The sequence below is a fragment of the Heterocephalus glaber genome, unplaced genomic scaffold, assembly GCF_053883595.1.
Source record: "Heterocephalus glaber isolate CG9 unplaced genomic scaffold, H.glaber_assembly_v1.0 deba00001608, whole genome shotgun sequence".
Lineage (NCBI taxonomy): Eukaryota > Metazoa > Chordata > Mammalia > Rodentia > Bathyergidae > Heterocephalus > Heterocephalus glaber.
This window is the reverse complement of record NW_028258379.1, coordinates 36,737,185-36,750,156: the sequence shown is the minus strand read 5'-3', so window position 1 is coordinate 36,750,156 and position 12,972 is coordinate 36,737,185. Positions and strand designations below refer to the sequence as shown.

The window sequence follows — 12,972 nt, the reverse complement described above, 5'->3', positions numbered from 1 at the left end:
GCCCGTCCTGAGGAGGCACCTCGGCCTCCCTGCAACGTCGTGACTGTGCTTCGTTCCAAGTGTGCAGTTGTGTCAGGGGCATCCTGTCCCTGGAGCTGAGTCTCCGTTCTGAGGGGCTTGTGCAGGGGGCTGTGTGTGGTCCACCTGCCGTCACCTGGCCAGGCTGCCACGGGAGACCTTGTGTGGCCTTATTCCCAGGGGTCTGCACCGCCGTGGCCTCCTGCATGGTCCTCTCCCAGCTTCTTCCAGGTCAGCCTCCTCCCAGGCCACCGAGCGCTGCCGCCAGCCGCCTGGCCTCTCCACCTGCCCCTGGGCTCTGCCCTTCTCAGCACAGCCTCCCTTGATCCTAGCGCCGGAGGCCCTGCTGCCGCCTTGGCTCTGACCATCCTTCCGCTCTCCCTGGCTCTTCCTTCTTCCTAGAGAAGGGTACCGGCATGGGGAAGGTTGGGAAGCAGGTGGCTGGGCCTGCATAGCCCCCAGGCCCCAAGCCCTAGCTGGGGACCTTCTGGTGAGCACAGGGACGTGAGGCAGGAAGGGCAGGTGGCCAGTGTTTGCAGGGTCCTGACTCAGCCCAGGAGTCTGGCTGAGGAGGTGTGGCGGTGTCTGGGGTGTCTGGGGCAGGGTCGCAGTCGGGGCAGGGCAGCTGAGGTGGGGCTGTACAGTGGTCACATCTGACTGTGCCCCCTGGCGGGGGTGGGGACCCTGCCACTGCTGCCTGCTTGGCCTTGGGAGGGAGGACTGAGCTGGAGGAGGGCTGCTCAGAGCCCGAGCCTGGGATCCAGCCCAGGCCTCGTTGGCTGTGGTTCCTTTGTCTCCGCTGGCTTCCAGGGCAGGAACACCAGCCAGCAGGAGCAGGGCCTTTTATAAAGTGTGCTGCAGCCGTGGCAGGGTCCTCCTTAGGTCTCTGGGCAGCAGGAATTCTCATCGCAGGTGTTTTGGGAAGGGTGTGATGGCGGAGTTTGTAACTCCACTCGGCCAAGTACATATTAATTAATAACAAGGAGAGGCACAGAAGCGGCGGCTCCAGGCAACAGCGCTGGACATTTAGCAGATGAATTGAAGTCTGCAGTGAAATGGGTGTGAGCCAGTAGCATCAGCCTCTCTACCCCGGGTGCCGATGTCTCGCAGACTTCCTGTTCGCAGCATTTCCTTCCTCCCCGTGTGGCGGGACGTTGGGGATGGGTTTGTGGACTCTCCACACTCTTTTTCTCTCCGCCAGCCCTAGTCAGGCCAGCCTGGGGGCCCGGGGTCCTCAGTGGCTCTTCCGGGTGCCAAGCTGAGGTGATGCCATTCTGTGCCTCACTCTGCGGCTGCCATTGAGCACCAGTCTGGCAGGGATGGGGGAGGGGAAAGTGGGGGGGGGAGGGGAGCAGGAGGAGGGGGGAGGGGAGCAGGAGGGGGGGGAGGGGAGCAAGGGGAGGGGGAGGGGAACTGAGGCGCGGGGAGGGGAGCAGGAAGAGGGGGACTCCAGGCCAGAGGCTGAGCACGGAGTTCTGGGGACTGCACAAGATTTCCCATCCACCCTTCCGGCCTGGACCTGGCCCTGCCCACCTTCCGCCCCATCCCTTCCCAAGAGTGAGTGGGGCCCGAGTGTACCAGCATGCACTGCTCGGGCCCATCCTGCTGGGCTTTGGGGCGCCCAAGGGTCCCAGATCCCTACGCTGAAGTGTAGCTGAGTCAGGAGGGTGGCGGGTGGCAGGGGGCAGGAGGAGGGGCACAGCCTGACGTGGGTTGGGGGTGTTGGGGAGGGCACTGTGCTGGGCCCACAGGGGAGAGCAGGGACCCCACAGCTTCTTTGAAGTCTGGAGTGGGGGGAGGCAACCTGTCCACGTGGTGGGAGGACAGGGTCCCCAGGGAACGCCTGGTGTGGAGACCCCGGGGTTTGGAGGCGGTTACAGCCCAGAGCGTACCCTGGTGATGAACCTTCAGCATGCACACTGCAGCAGCCTACGTGTATCACTGAGAGCTCTAAAAGGGTTTGACATCATTGGTGTATTCCAATAAAGCAAGGAGAGGGAGCCGCAGGGCGGGAGGCTGGTGTGGATTGGGAGGATCCACTGCTGTATCCAACAGGATCTTTTGGTTTCGTGTGACAGAAACTCCACTCAAAACCTCTTAGGGAGAAAATGGAATTTATTGGGGGGGGGGAATCAGGCCTCAGGAATGGCTGGATCCAGGTGCTCAGATACAGCAAGCACTGCCTCGCCCGCCCAGCAGTGCTGCCTTCCTGTGTGCAGGCTTGGTCTGCTGGGGTCAGAGAAAGTGGCAGGGGAAGCTCCAGGCAGAGCAGCCCATTCATCCTCCAGGAGAGCAGGGACAGGCCTGGCCCTCCCCCGTGTGGGCCACTCCTCCATGTCTGATGGGTCTAGGGCCAGGTGGTAGCCGGCTCAGGGCTGTGACTGCCTTCCTGGGTCCTGCACCTGCCTCGGAGCTGGAGTGGGCGGGACAGTTAATGGGGGGATCAGATGAAATGTGAGGCCCCAGCACCCGGCCATTCCTGAGCCTTCCAGGCATGGTATGCGTGGGTAGGGGTGGGGTGTAGGCGGCTCAGGGCCGGGCAGAGGGTGTGGCCCACGTCACCCTCCTGCCCTGGGTGCTTGTTTTCTGTTGTGAGAAAATACATATGCCCTAAAGTCTGTCATGGTGACCATTTTCAAGTGTGGCCTCAGGGCCCTTAGGGTGTTCACACTGCGGTACAAGCAACCCCATCCTCTGTCTGCAGAACTCTTCCACCTTCCTAACCTGGAACTCTGTACCCATAAACCGCTGACGCCCCATCCCGCCCCCACCCTGTACTTCCTGTCTCTAGGGTTCTGACCTCTGGGAGGACCTCCTCCACATGGAGCTTGTTCTTTGCGACTCGGTTATTTCACCCGCTGTTTAAAAGCTAACCCATGTGTAGCATGTTTTGGAACTTCCTTCTTTTTGAAGGCTAAATAATACTTCACACAAGTGGACATTTTATCTGCAGATGGACACTGGGGTTGCTGCCACCCCTGGCTGTTGCGATGAAGGTGGTGATAAACATGGATGTACAAATATCTGTCCAGCCCTGCTTTCAGGTCTTTTGGGTGCACACCCAGGAGTGGACTTGCTGGATCATATGATATGTAGCTCTATTTTAACTTTCTTTGAGCAATTGCCTTATTATGGAATGCTCCCCCCTAAAGCTCTTGGTTCCATTAGCAAATACTTATAAATTGGGGGGAGATGATGAAGGGAAAAAAGCAGAACTCTACCTTTGGGGGTTGAAGTGACAGGAGAAAGAATTTATTTTGATGAGCAAGCCGAGTACCATAATCCAGGTGCGGAGCAGGAGCGGAGGGAGGGGCCATCACAAACAGGGAGCTTCGTGCCCGGACGCCCAGCTGGGAGCAGCTCGGGCAGCCGGCTTTCTGTGGATGGGAAATTGTCACTTTGGCGGAATTCAGGAACGCTACTTGTGTCATTAGGCCGCAGCGTATAATTAACTCACTCCAGGCTGAGAAGGGCAGGCTCGTTCCAGGGAGAGAGCCTTCCACCTGCGTCTCCCGGGAGGGGCCGAGCCTGTGGCAGCCGCAGCTGACACCTAATTAGTGGCAATTGTCCTGTCCCCTGCCTCCTCAACCCGGAAGGCGTGGACCACAGCTGGAAGCCCACGGGCAGGGCAGCAGGGAGACCAGGCTGGGCAGGGACAGGGGCCTGGGAGCCAGGAGGCCTCGGCTCAGGCCGAGGGTCAGTGGTGGCTGTGGTCAGCAGGCCACAGAAGAGCGGCCATGCTCCTGGAAGGGTTAAGCCGCTTGGAGATGTGGCCAGGGCAGGAAGCCTGGTCCGGAGCCCTCTGACCCTGGCGGGACCCGTAGCCTAGCTTCCCCAGCCCTGGGCGGACTGGCGTCTGACTGTCCCCTCTGGAATGTCCTCGCTGTAGCTGGGCTTGCTCTAAATGAGAACCAGGCGGGCAGGGCTCGGCGGGCCTGGCAGGCTGCGGCCAGCTCCTCGTGCGGTCTGGGCAGGGCCGCTGGGCTCCCCCGCCAGGGAGGACGCACGTTCCCGCCAGCATGGGCGTCTGGGGCCCTGCCAGCCTCTTCAGGCCAGCGCCTGCCCGAAAGGAGGGCAGAGCACCGCCCTGCAGGAGGACAGGGCGGGCTCTGCGGGGGGGACCCAGAAGCTCCATCTGCTCGGGGTGACAGTGAGAGCACCACCCTCTGAGGCTCACGAGGCGGCAGAGAGGTGGGGGGTTCGGTGGCACTTCATGGACTTTTAATACCCGCCAAGGTCCAGCGCTGGCCCAGTGTCCTGGCTTTCAACCTGTAGGCGATGAGGTCCAGAGACGTTCCGGAAGCTCCCCGGGCCTCAGAGCAGTGTCTTCCTAAGAGCCTTTGCGCTGTAAGCCAGCACCCAGGCGAGTCCCAGCCCCTCAGCCCAGGCTCTGCTCTGTCCTCCTCTCGGTGCTCACGGCGACCCTGCGCCTACCTGCCCGGCGCTCCCTGGCTGCCACACGTCACCTCCACATCTCCCAGTCTTGGGGGTGGAAACCAAAAGATTGGGGTGTCTTTGAGATCCAGGGTGGCCCCAACCCGACCCCTCACTCTCCCACCTGCAGAGGGCTGGAGCACACTCCCCCATCGGACCCTTCTCTTCAGGATGAAATGCGAGGACTTAGGGTTTGGTCTTGGACCCAGGTGAAGCCTGGGCAGGCGCCTCAGTGCCTCGGACTCAGTTTCTCTACTGCAGCTGGGTGGGCTGTTTGGAGGGTGCAGGTCGGGGCAGCGGGAGATACAGGGAGGGTGAGGGGCAGAAGGCGGAGCAGCTCCTGTCCCCGCCTCCCTCCCCTGCCCTCTCAGTGTAACACGGAGGTGCCTGACTCCACGCCTGCTGGGTGTCCGGGGTTTGGCTCCTCGGGAGGACAGGGCTGGTGTTGCCATCAGTGCTGGGGCAGAGCAGGTCTTCCAGCCTTGGGAGGCCCCTGGACGAGATGTCCCCGCCGGGACCACCCAGGTTGGCTCCTCACCCCCTTCAGGAAGCCCCGCCCCGCCCTTCTCAGGACTCATCTGCACCTGGCCAGTCACACGGGGTCCCAGCAGCCTGGAGACCCTCTCTGTCCATGGCCCCCATCTCATCGATGCCATGAGGACACACAGGCGGCCCAGCGATGAAGGGCGCGGAAGCAGCTGCGACCAGTTTCCAGCTTTCTTGCCTAAAACAGGCCGGGAATGTTCCTCCAAGGACCACCTCTGCCCTAAGTTACGGAAATACCCGCAAGACCCGTTTGAAACCATTGTTCTTCCGAACAACCTGGGGCGTGGCAGGAACTGCTTCCTTGCACCTGTGGTCAGTAGCGTCTTGCCTGAGGCCGACGGCAGGCCCAAGGGAATGACGCGTGGGGGAGGGAAGGGCCTCCTGCTAGGCGCCGATCTGTCCCTGGAATCTGGATGGCCCAGGACACGCCCTCTTCCAGTTTCTCAAACGGTGAGATATACTGGAAATGCCTCCTTACCTGTGATGTCGCTTTCTGCACTTTAAGTTACCCGAAGCCAACTGCAGTCTGGAAATATTAAGTGGAAAGTGGCAGAGATGAGCAATCCACAAGCTGGGCTTTGGCCCTGTTATGAGTAGCACTGTGGGGCCTGGTGCTGATTCCTCCCACGGGGCGGGGCTCCGGTCCTGTGGGTCCCCGTACGTGGGACACACCTGCTCTTTAGGCCCTTAAGGTTACCGTGGCATCCTTGAGACAGTGCTGGAGTGAGCTTTATTTTACCTGAAAGCCCAGAAATAGTCACGCTACCCAGTCAGATGTGCTGAAGAGAAGCTACAAGGCTTTAAGTGAAGAGGAGAAATGATTTTCATTCTCTTCCTCCTTTTCCTTCCCCTCTTTCTCTTTCTTCTTCTTCCTCTAACTCTTCCCTATCTCTTCTTCCTCTGCCTCTTTTTTTTTTTTTGGTAGCAGTGAGGAATTAACCTGGGGCCTTCACACTGAACTGCACCTCCAGCCCTTCTTCATTTTTCATCTGAAGACATGATCTCGCTAAGTCATTATGTTGCCCAGGCTGGGCTTGAAATTTCGATCCTTCTGCCTCAGCCTCCCAAAGTGCTGGGATTATGGGATCACATTAGTTATTGTCTTTAATCTCTTCCTGTACCTAATTTGTAAGTTAAACTTTATCACAGGAAGGTAGAGGATTAGTTTCCCTGGATACTGACCTCTGTTGCCACGCAAGTCCCTTATGCAAAGCGGTGCAGTAGTGGCATGTCATCTGCACACATATTCCTGTATTCTTTAAGTCAGCTCTACTTATAAGGCCTAACACAATAAAAATGTGATGTGAGTAGTGACACTGTGTTGTTTACGGAATGATGACAAGAAAAAATAGCCTGTATGTGTTCAGTACAGATGCAGTTAATTAATTAGTTTATTTTTGCAGCCCTTTGCACTGAGCTACATCCCCAGCCCTTTTTAAAGTTTTTATTTTTGAGACAAGACTTGCTAATTTGCTAAGTTGCTCAGACTGGGCTCCAGGCTTCATTCCTCCTGCCTCAGCCTCCCAGAATGCTGGGATTACAGCCCTGCACCACCACACCCTGCTAGATTCATTTTTTTTCTGAGTATTTTCAACTCGTGGTTGGTTGAACCCATGGGTTTGGAAGAATGTCTGCCCATAGGGTCTGAATCATCCCCCTTTGGGGCTCTAAGGATTTCTCTCCCAGAGATAAAGGGGCTGCTGGACTGGAAAGGAATAGACCTGCAGACACCAGCTGGCCAGGAGGGTGGTGCATGCTGGAGAGACCCCGAGTCGCCCTTGGCCTTGGTGTGTGACTCGATTTCCAGACCTGCTGCTGACGCATGCACTCCACACCTGTGTTCTGTCTTCAGCCGGGCTTTTCGTCTCTGTACCCGTGCTCAAGCTGGTGTGTAAGTGTGCGTGTGCATGTGTGTGCATGCAGGTGTGTGTGTGGGTGCAAGCACTTCCTGACTTCCCAAGTGCCCGGGGAAAGCACACTTCCTGGTGCACTGACGCGGTCAGGCTCTTCCCTGGGAGGGGCATCAACCCAAGTCACTGAGCTGTGCCATCACCACAGCCAGCGACAAGCCGGTGGCCCCGTGAGGAGCAGGGACACCACAAAGGCTGGCAGGCCTGGAGAACTGCTGCCCCGCTGCTGGCCCCCCTCGGTGCCCGGGTAGAGGTCGGTCGGCCTTTAGAGTGATTTATAAAAATGGATGGGGCAGCAGCATCCTTCTCTCAACTCTGCGGGCGAGATCTGAATCCCCACCTGCCATCGACCGTCTGTGCATTAGCAGGGGCGGCTCGTGAAATTCCTCCCCCTCTTTCATCAAATGCAAGGTCACGTTCCCAGCCTCCCCGGAGGGAGGTGATGTCATGAGGCATCTTGCTGGGAGGGAAAGATTGGTATTAAATCTGACGAGGTTGTTTGCATAAAAGAGAAGGAGGGTGGCTGAGTGGAGAAGGGAGCTGGGTGTGGGCAGCAGGAGGGCACAGTCTGTAGGTTCACGCCAGCCATGCGGGATGCCTTCCTTGCAAGTCCCTCCTGCAGCTGACCTGCCAGGCCCACCCTGAGTCCCTGAGTGTCCAGCGGTACACTGGGGTCAGTGATGCCAGCTGCTAGTGAGGGCCTGCAGCAAGGGTGCCTTCCTCCAGCCAATTCCTCCCTAATGCTCCTGCTGGCCCTCTCTGATGCGCTCTCTGTCGTGGCTATCCCGCCCTTTTCGGGCTGGGTCTTGGCGAGAGTTGAGGCTGCAGACACCCTGTAGCAGGTGAGGTTGGGTTTGTGTCCCAGCTCTGGCTCTTATTTCCTTTGTGATCTTGAACAAGTTGCTTCTTCTTTCGGAGCCTTGGCTTCCTCATAAATAAATGAACCCGAAGACCCACCTGATGGGGATGGCATGAACGTGTGTGACCTTGCCAGTCAGCCTGTCATTGCTGTGACCAAATAGACCAGAAAGTCAGTTTAAAGGAGGAAAGGCTGATTTTGGTAACAGAGGGTCCAGTCCGTGCTTGGGCCTGGGGTGAGCCAGGAACATCAGGACAGAAGGGGGCGGTGGAGGAAGCTGCTCACCTCATGGCAGCCAGGAAGAGGAGAGGGCAGGAAAGATCTCAAGGGGAAGGGGCCGAGGACCAGAAATTGTCCCCAAGATCAGGAACTCGTGACCACTCCTTTCAACTAACTCCACCTCCTGTTTCCATCGGCTTCCAATAATGCCATCAAATTATGATCCCCCGAATGGATCCATCCACGGGCTGACTCAGAGGCCTCTTGATTTAATCGCTTTCTGAACAACCCCAGCTCTGAGCACAGCAGGCATTGAGACCTAAACCACCATGACGATCTCGAACAGAGTTTCTTCAGCTGCGTCACAAATGACAGCCTCTGCCGTGCCTGTGACCTGAATCCACTACTTCTCCCTTAACATCCTTATTTAAGTGAATTCACATTTCCTACATAAATCTGTTTAAAATAGAAATATTATATTATTATAAATGGAAAATGCAGTCCTATTTATGTGCCGTTAACTACAAACAGAATTCCATTTTTAGTGCTCAAAAAATACTGCAATAGAAATCTAAAAACACACAGAGCTTGAAAACTACAACATCCTGATGAAAGAAACCAAGGGTCTAAATAAACGGAGGTGTGCTGTCATCCTCTGTTGGGGGAACCTATCAAGATATAAATTCTCCCCAAATCAATAAAGAGATTTGATACAATTCTTGTTAAAATTTCAACCAGATTTTATAGTCTAAGATTTTTTAATGAAAAGGCAGAGGAACTACAATAACTAGAATCATTTTGGAAAAGAATAACGTAAAAGGAGTTATTTTCCCCGACCTCAAGACTTCCTACACTGTGCCTATCACCAAAATTAGTGGAGCTCTAGGCACCCCACAGTGCTTATACACACAGCCCGGAAGAGCTCGCCTCACGTTGTCATTGAGCAAACATCTATGGCACACACTCTGTGACCATGCTGGGCCTCATACTGTGCCTGTGCTTGGGGACTTGAGTCTGGTGGGAGACACATCCAGTAGGTGTGTGTGCATGCACGTGTGTGTGAGCGTGTGCACCGTGTGCACTGGTGGGAGAAAGGGCGGGGAAGTGGGCAGTGGTCCCAGAGGGCCTTGTGCTCCAAGGCCTGTGACTCTACTATCTCAGCTCCCTGGGGAGCTGCTGCAGAGGGGCCCCTTACCGACACAGTGAGTGTTCACATGTGTGAGAAGAACAGGAAAGTTGTCAGAATCAAAATGGAGTTACTTGTGTCAACCCTTGCAAAGAGGGTGAGCAAACCGGAGGTCAATGAAGGAAGGGTCCCTGTCAGGATCAACTGAGCTTCTGCGAGGACATCTGTCAGCAAGTGTCTGCTCAGCCTTAGGCTGACGGCTCTCACGTTACGAATCACAGGCCAAGGATCATTATTTCACATCACCTTGTTTTTGCCTTTAAAAATTCCCCTGCCTCAGGCACCTTGCTTCCTGTGGCGGACACATTCCCACTGCGGGACTTGGCTTCTCCCGGATGAATACCATCCCTCACTGGCAACTCTCTCTCTGGTCTTCTTCTCTTTCTCTTATTCAGATTGACTCATGAGGCACAAAGACCTCCCCGCTCTGGGCCTCTCTCCCTTGTCCGCCTGCACGCCTCCCCCAGACCTGTCCCCAAATTCCTTGTTCTGAGTTTTCAAGCCCTGTGCAGCCAGCCAGCCCATTCTCCATGGTCCAGGAGTCCATATAGATCCTAACCGAATGGCCCTGCTGTCTGTACATGTGAATGACCATGGTGTCCACGAGGCTCTGCCCTGAGGGAGGGGTGTAGAGGTTCCCCACACAGCTGCCTGCACGCTGGCACAGTAGGCCTAGCTCCAGATGGGCAGTTCTGGACACGTGACCACTTTTAGCCTATGCCCAGGGGTTCCGTCTTCCGCTGGCTCCATGGCACAGAACAGTGATTTTTCCAAAGGTGCCTCTGCTGGGGGTGGCCCAGCTTTGTTGCAGAGCCCAGGGGTCCCCTGCCTGGGGTTCTCAGATGGGGCCTGCTGTGACTGCGTATCTGTCCAATACCATAGCCTCTTCTAATGCCATGGCCCAAGTGGCAGGGCTGCCAAGGTTGACAGCTGCTTGTGACATCTGACAGCTGGGCTGGAGCTGTACTGCTGGGTGGAAGATGTGTTGCCCTCAGAGCTCTGAGGCCCTCCAGGCATAGCGCTTCCTCTTGGTGGTGAGAGGTGCCTGACACAACTCAATTTTTTGACTTGCAAGGGCCCCGACCACAGGTCCTCGGTCCCCTCACATTGTCACTGGTCTGCAGTGTCTCCTTATTAATCTGGATGCATGAGCAATATATGATTGCTCTGGGAGGTAAATGGGGTGCGTCCTGTGGTGCCCAGCCATCCACACTCTGCAGACAGCATGATGGCAGAAGGGAGTGCAGTTACCACGGCTCTGGGACAGAAGTGTCAGTGTTTATTGCTGCCCACTCCTCCCTTGCCACTTGCTATGATAATTGTGCCCACCTGGCTGTTCTGGTGGCAGAGTCAGCACCTGTCCTGGTGCTAGGAGACCTGTCACACTCACTGCTTCCTGGAGCCCAGGCCTGCAGTGAGCTCATCTGCCTCACCCTGGGGAGGGACATCACTGTGCTGCGTCTTACGGCCTGGGAAAGTGGTGTATCCTCTGCCTCTTTTCTGGGGACACAGTAGGTGATTCTCTGCGTCACTACCCCATTCTGCTTTGGAAAACCTGGAATGTCAGTGTTGATCAGTTGGATTCCTTGGTCAAGGCTCCCAGGAGCCATTTGGGGGAGCTGTACCATCTGCAGCTGCCCTGCGTGATGTTAGGTCCCGTGTCTCTGTAGAGTGCCTCGAATCCATGATTTCTCCCTACCCAGAGCTACAGACAGATCCCCAGCCCCAGTCTGTGGGTGCCCTCCTGATAGGCTCCTGCTGGCTCCAGCTTCAGCTTCTTTGGGGCACAGCCGCTTCCCTCCCTCATCAGGCTCCATGTGTCCCCAGCAGAGCTGTGCTGAAGCCCCAGGTCAGAGCCTGGGGGCTGCAGAGGTCAGGAGGGCTGGGCGGGCACCTGTGGTCTTACAGGAGAGAGGTCCCTGTGTTTTCTCCAGGGAAGAGAGGTAGGCAGGGCAGGGGCCACACGTGTAGGCTCAGAGGCTTTGGAGCAGCCCAGGTTCATGCTCTAGGTACCAGCTCTCGCTGGCTCCCAGGCAGGTCCTGGCCGCAGACAGCAGGTCCGCCTTGGCTGAGGCCGGCTTATCGGGTGCTGGACGTCTTCCTCTGGGATCCTTGTCCACGCCTCAACCTTCCCTGTGGCCCTGCTGCAGGGCAGACCTCAGTTTTCCCCTTGGCTTTAGTTGTGAGGTGATCAGCGAGTTTCCAGAGCATGTTTTTCTCAGAGATCAGTGATCCTAGCAGAGCCATGCGGCCACCTCGTCCTGGTTCTTCTTTTCCCAGATCCCGAAAAGCATGCTGGCCGGTGCATGACCGGTGAGGACTTAACAGCCAAGCTGTCGCTTCACCAGGAGGCCCCGCCACCAGCTCCCCAACCCTCCCTTATCATCTGCTACCTTGGGTCAGTGTAGGTGTTGGCTCCAGTAGCCTGGCTCAGCCTCCTGCCCCAGAAGGCTGTTGGAGATCAGCATGCAAGGTGTCCATTAGGGATGGGCAGCTGGGTAAGGCACAACCAGCAAGCAGATGGACAGAGGGAGAAGCCTTCAAACACACACAGGAGTGACCTCCACACACAGGCAACGGTGGCCTCTGTACGTGCACAGGGGCCGTACCACGGGCAGGCCTCTGAGGGGACCAGAGCGTGCACTGTTCATCTCAGTTGTCTGCTGTTGGCCTGTGGTAGCCAGGCCTCGTACCACAGTCCTGCCAGCCTTCGGCTGGGGCCTGGCCTAGGAAGTGTGCTGGATGCTTATGGAGCTGAGAGCTCGGGCAGCAGCTCCTCCTGGAGCAGAGTCCTCGAGAGTGCCTCACCTCCACGTTCCACAAGGTACCCGAGACTTCCCAGAGGACAGTTTGGAAAGGGCAGGGAAGGGGTTAAGGGGGGCCCAGGACTGTGGGGCAGGTGGGGATGAGTTCAGAGCCTGGCTCTGCCGTGGTCAGACTGTGTGGCCCTGGACGATCGTGAACTCCCGGGCACTTTATTTCTTCACCGGTTCAGTGGCAGCCAGGACAGCTCCTCACCCATGCACTGGGAGTTTGTAGGATGCTAAGGCTGTGCCTAGCTTGGGTAGGTCCCTGTCTGGCTGCTGTCTTCCTCCGGCACTCACACTCCCTCGGGCTGCAGGACATCAGCGGAGGGCTTGGTCAGAGTGCTCGCTTCACCACTGCCAGCTTTACGATGGTCGATGGCTTGAGTCTCTCTGAGCCCAGGGTCCATCTCTCAAGTGAACTTGCAGTAGCTTCATGCATCCTGCCTTGAGCCAGCTGGTGAGAATGTGCCAGGCAAATGCCACCGGATGGATTTTCTCTGGACGCTGGGCATGAATAGGGGTGGCCTTCCTTTTACCAGGGTGCACAATCCAGGTGAGAGCCAAGAGGCTGACAATGTGAGGTCACGCGGGCCTCCTCTTCCTCCTCCTTGGATGAAGCGGCTGCTCCAGGTTCCTTTCTTGGCAGAGATCATCTGCTTGATTTAAAGATTAGTTTCCTCCAAAGAAGAGAGAAATCGAGCGCATTCATTATCTTCTTAACAGTGTGGGAAGTTTCACTGAGTGTGTTTGGGTGGTGACTAAACATTGGTACAGGTGTCCTGCAGCCTGTTGGTCATTGTCCCCCAGGACAGGCAGCTGAGGATCCCGCTGCCCATCTCTGCCTCCAGAACCCTGGAGCCAGGTGGGCTGAGGTCTTGCACACATAGGTGCGTTGCTTAGGGACACTAGGCCAAAGGACAAGGAGGGAAGCTCGCCCAGTCCAGGGGCTGTGTGTCCTTCGCAGGAATGATGAGGCGGAAGCACCACTCTTGC

General features: G+C 56.9%; 1 long non-coding RNA gene across 3 annotated transcripts; it reads right to left on the bottom strand.

Moving 5' to 3' along the window:
• Positions 1 to 1,686: 1,686 nt before the first annotated feature.
• LOC147822828 (uncharacterized) lies at positions 1,687 to 5,610 on the bottom strand. Of its 3 annotated transcripts, none has more exons than XR_015445148.1 (3): positions 3,476 to 5,596; positions 3,240 to 3,395; positions 1,687 to 2,431 (listed from the first exon to the last, which is right to left on the bottom strand). It is a non-coding gene; the product is annotated as an uncharacterized LOC147822828 (long non-coding RNA). The 3 variants fall into 3 exon arrangements; XR_015445147.1 differs by having other exon boundaries at positions 1,705 to 2,431; positions 3,240 to 5,176; positions 5,477 to 5,610; XR_015445146.1 differs by having other exon boundaries at positions 1,706 to 2,431; positions 3,240 to 4,945; positions 5,037 to 5,596.
• Between the last annotated feature and the right edge of the window lie 7,362 nt (positions 5,611 to 12,972).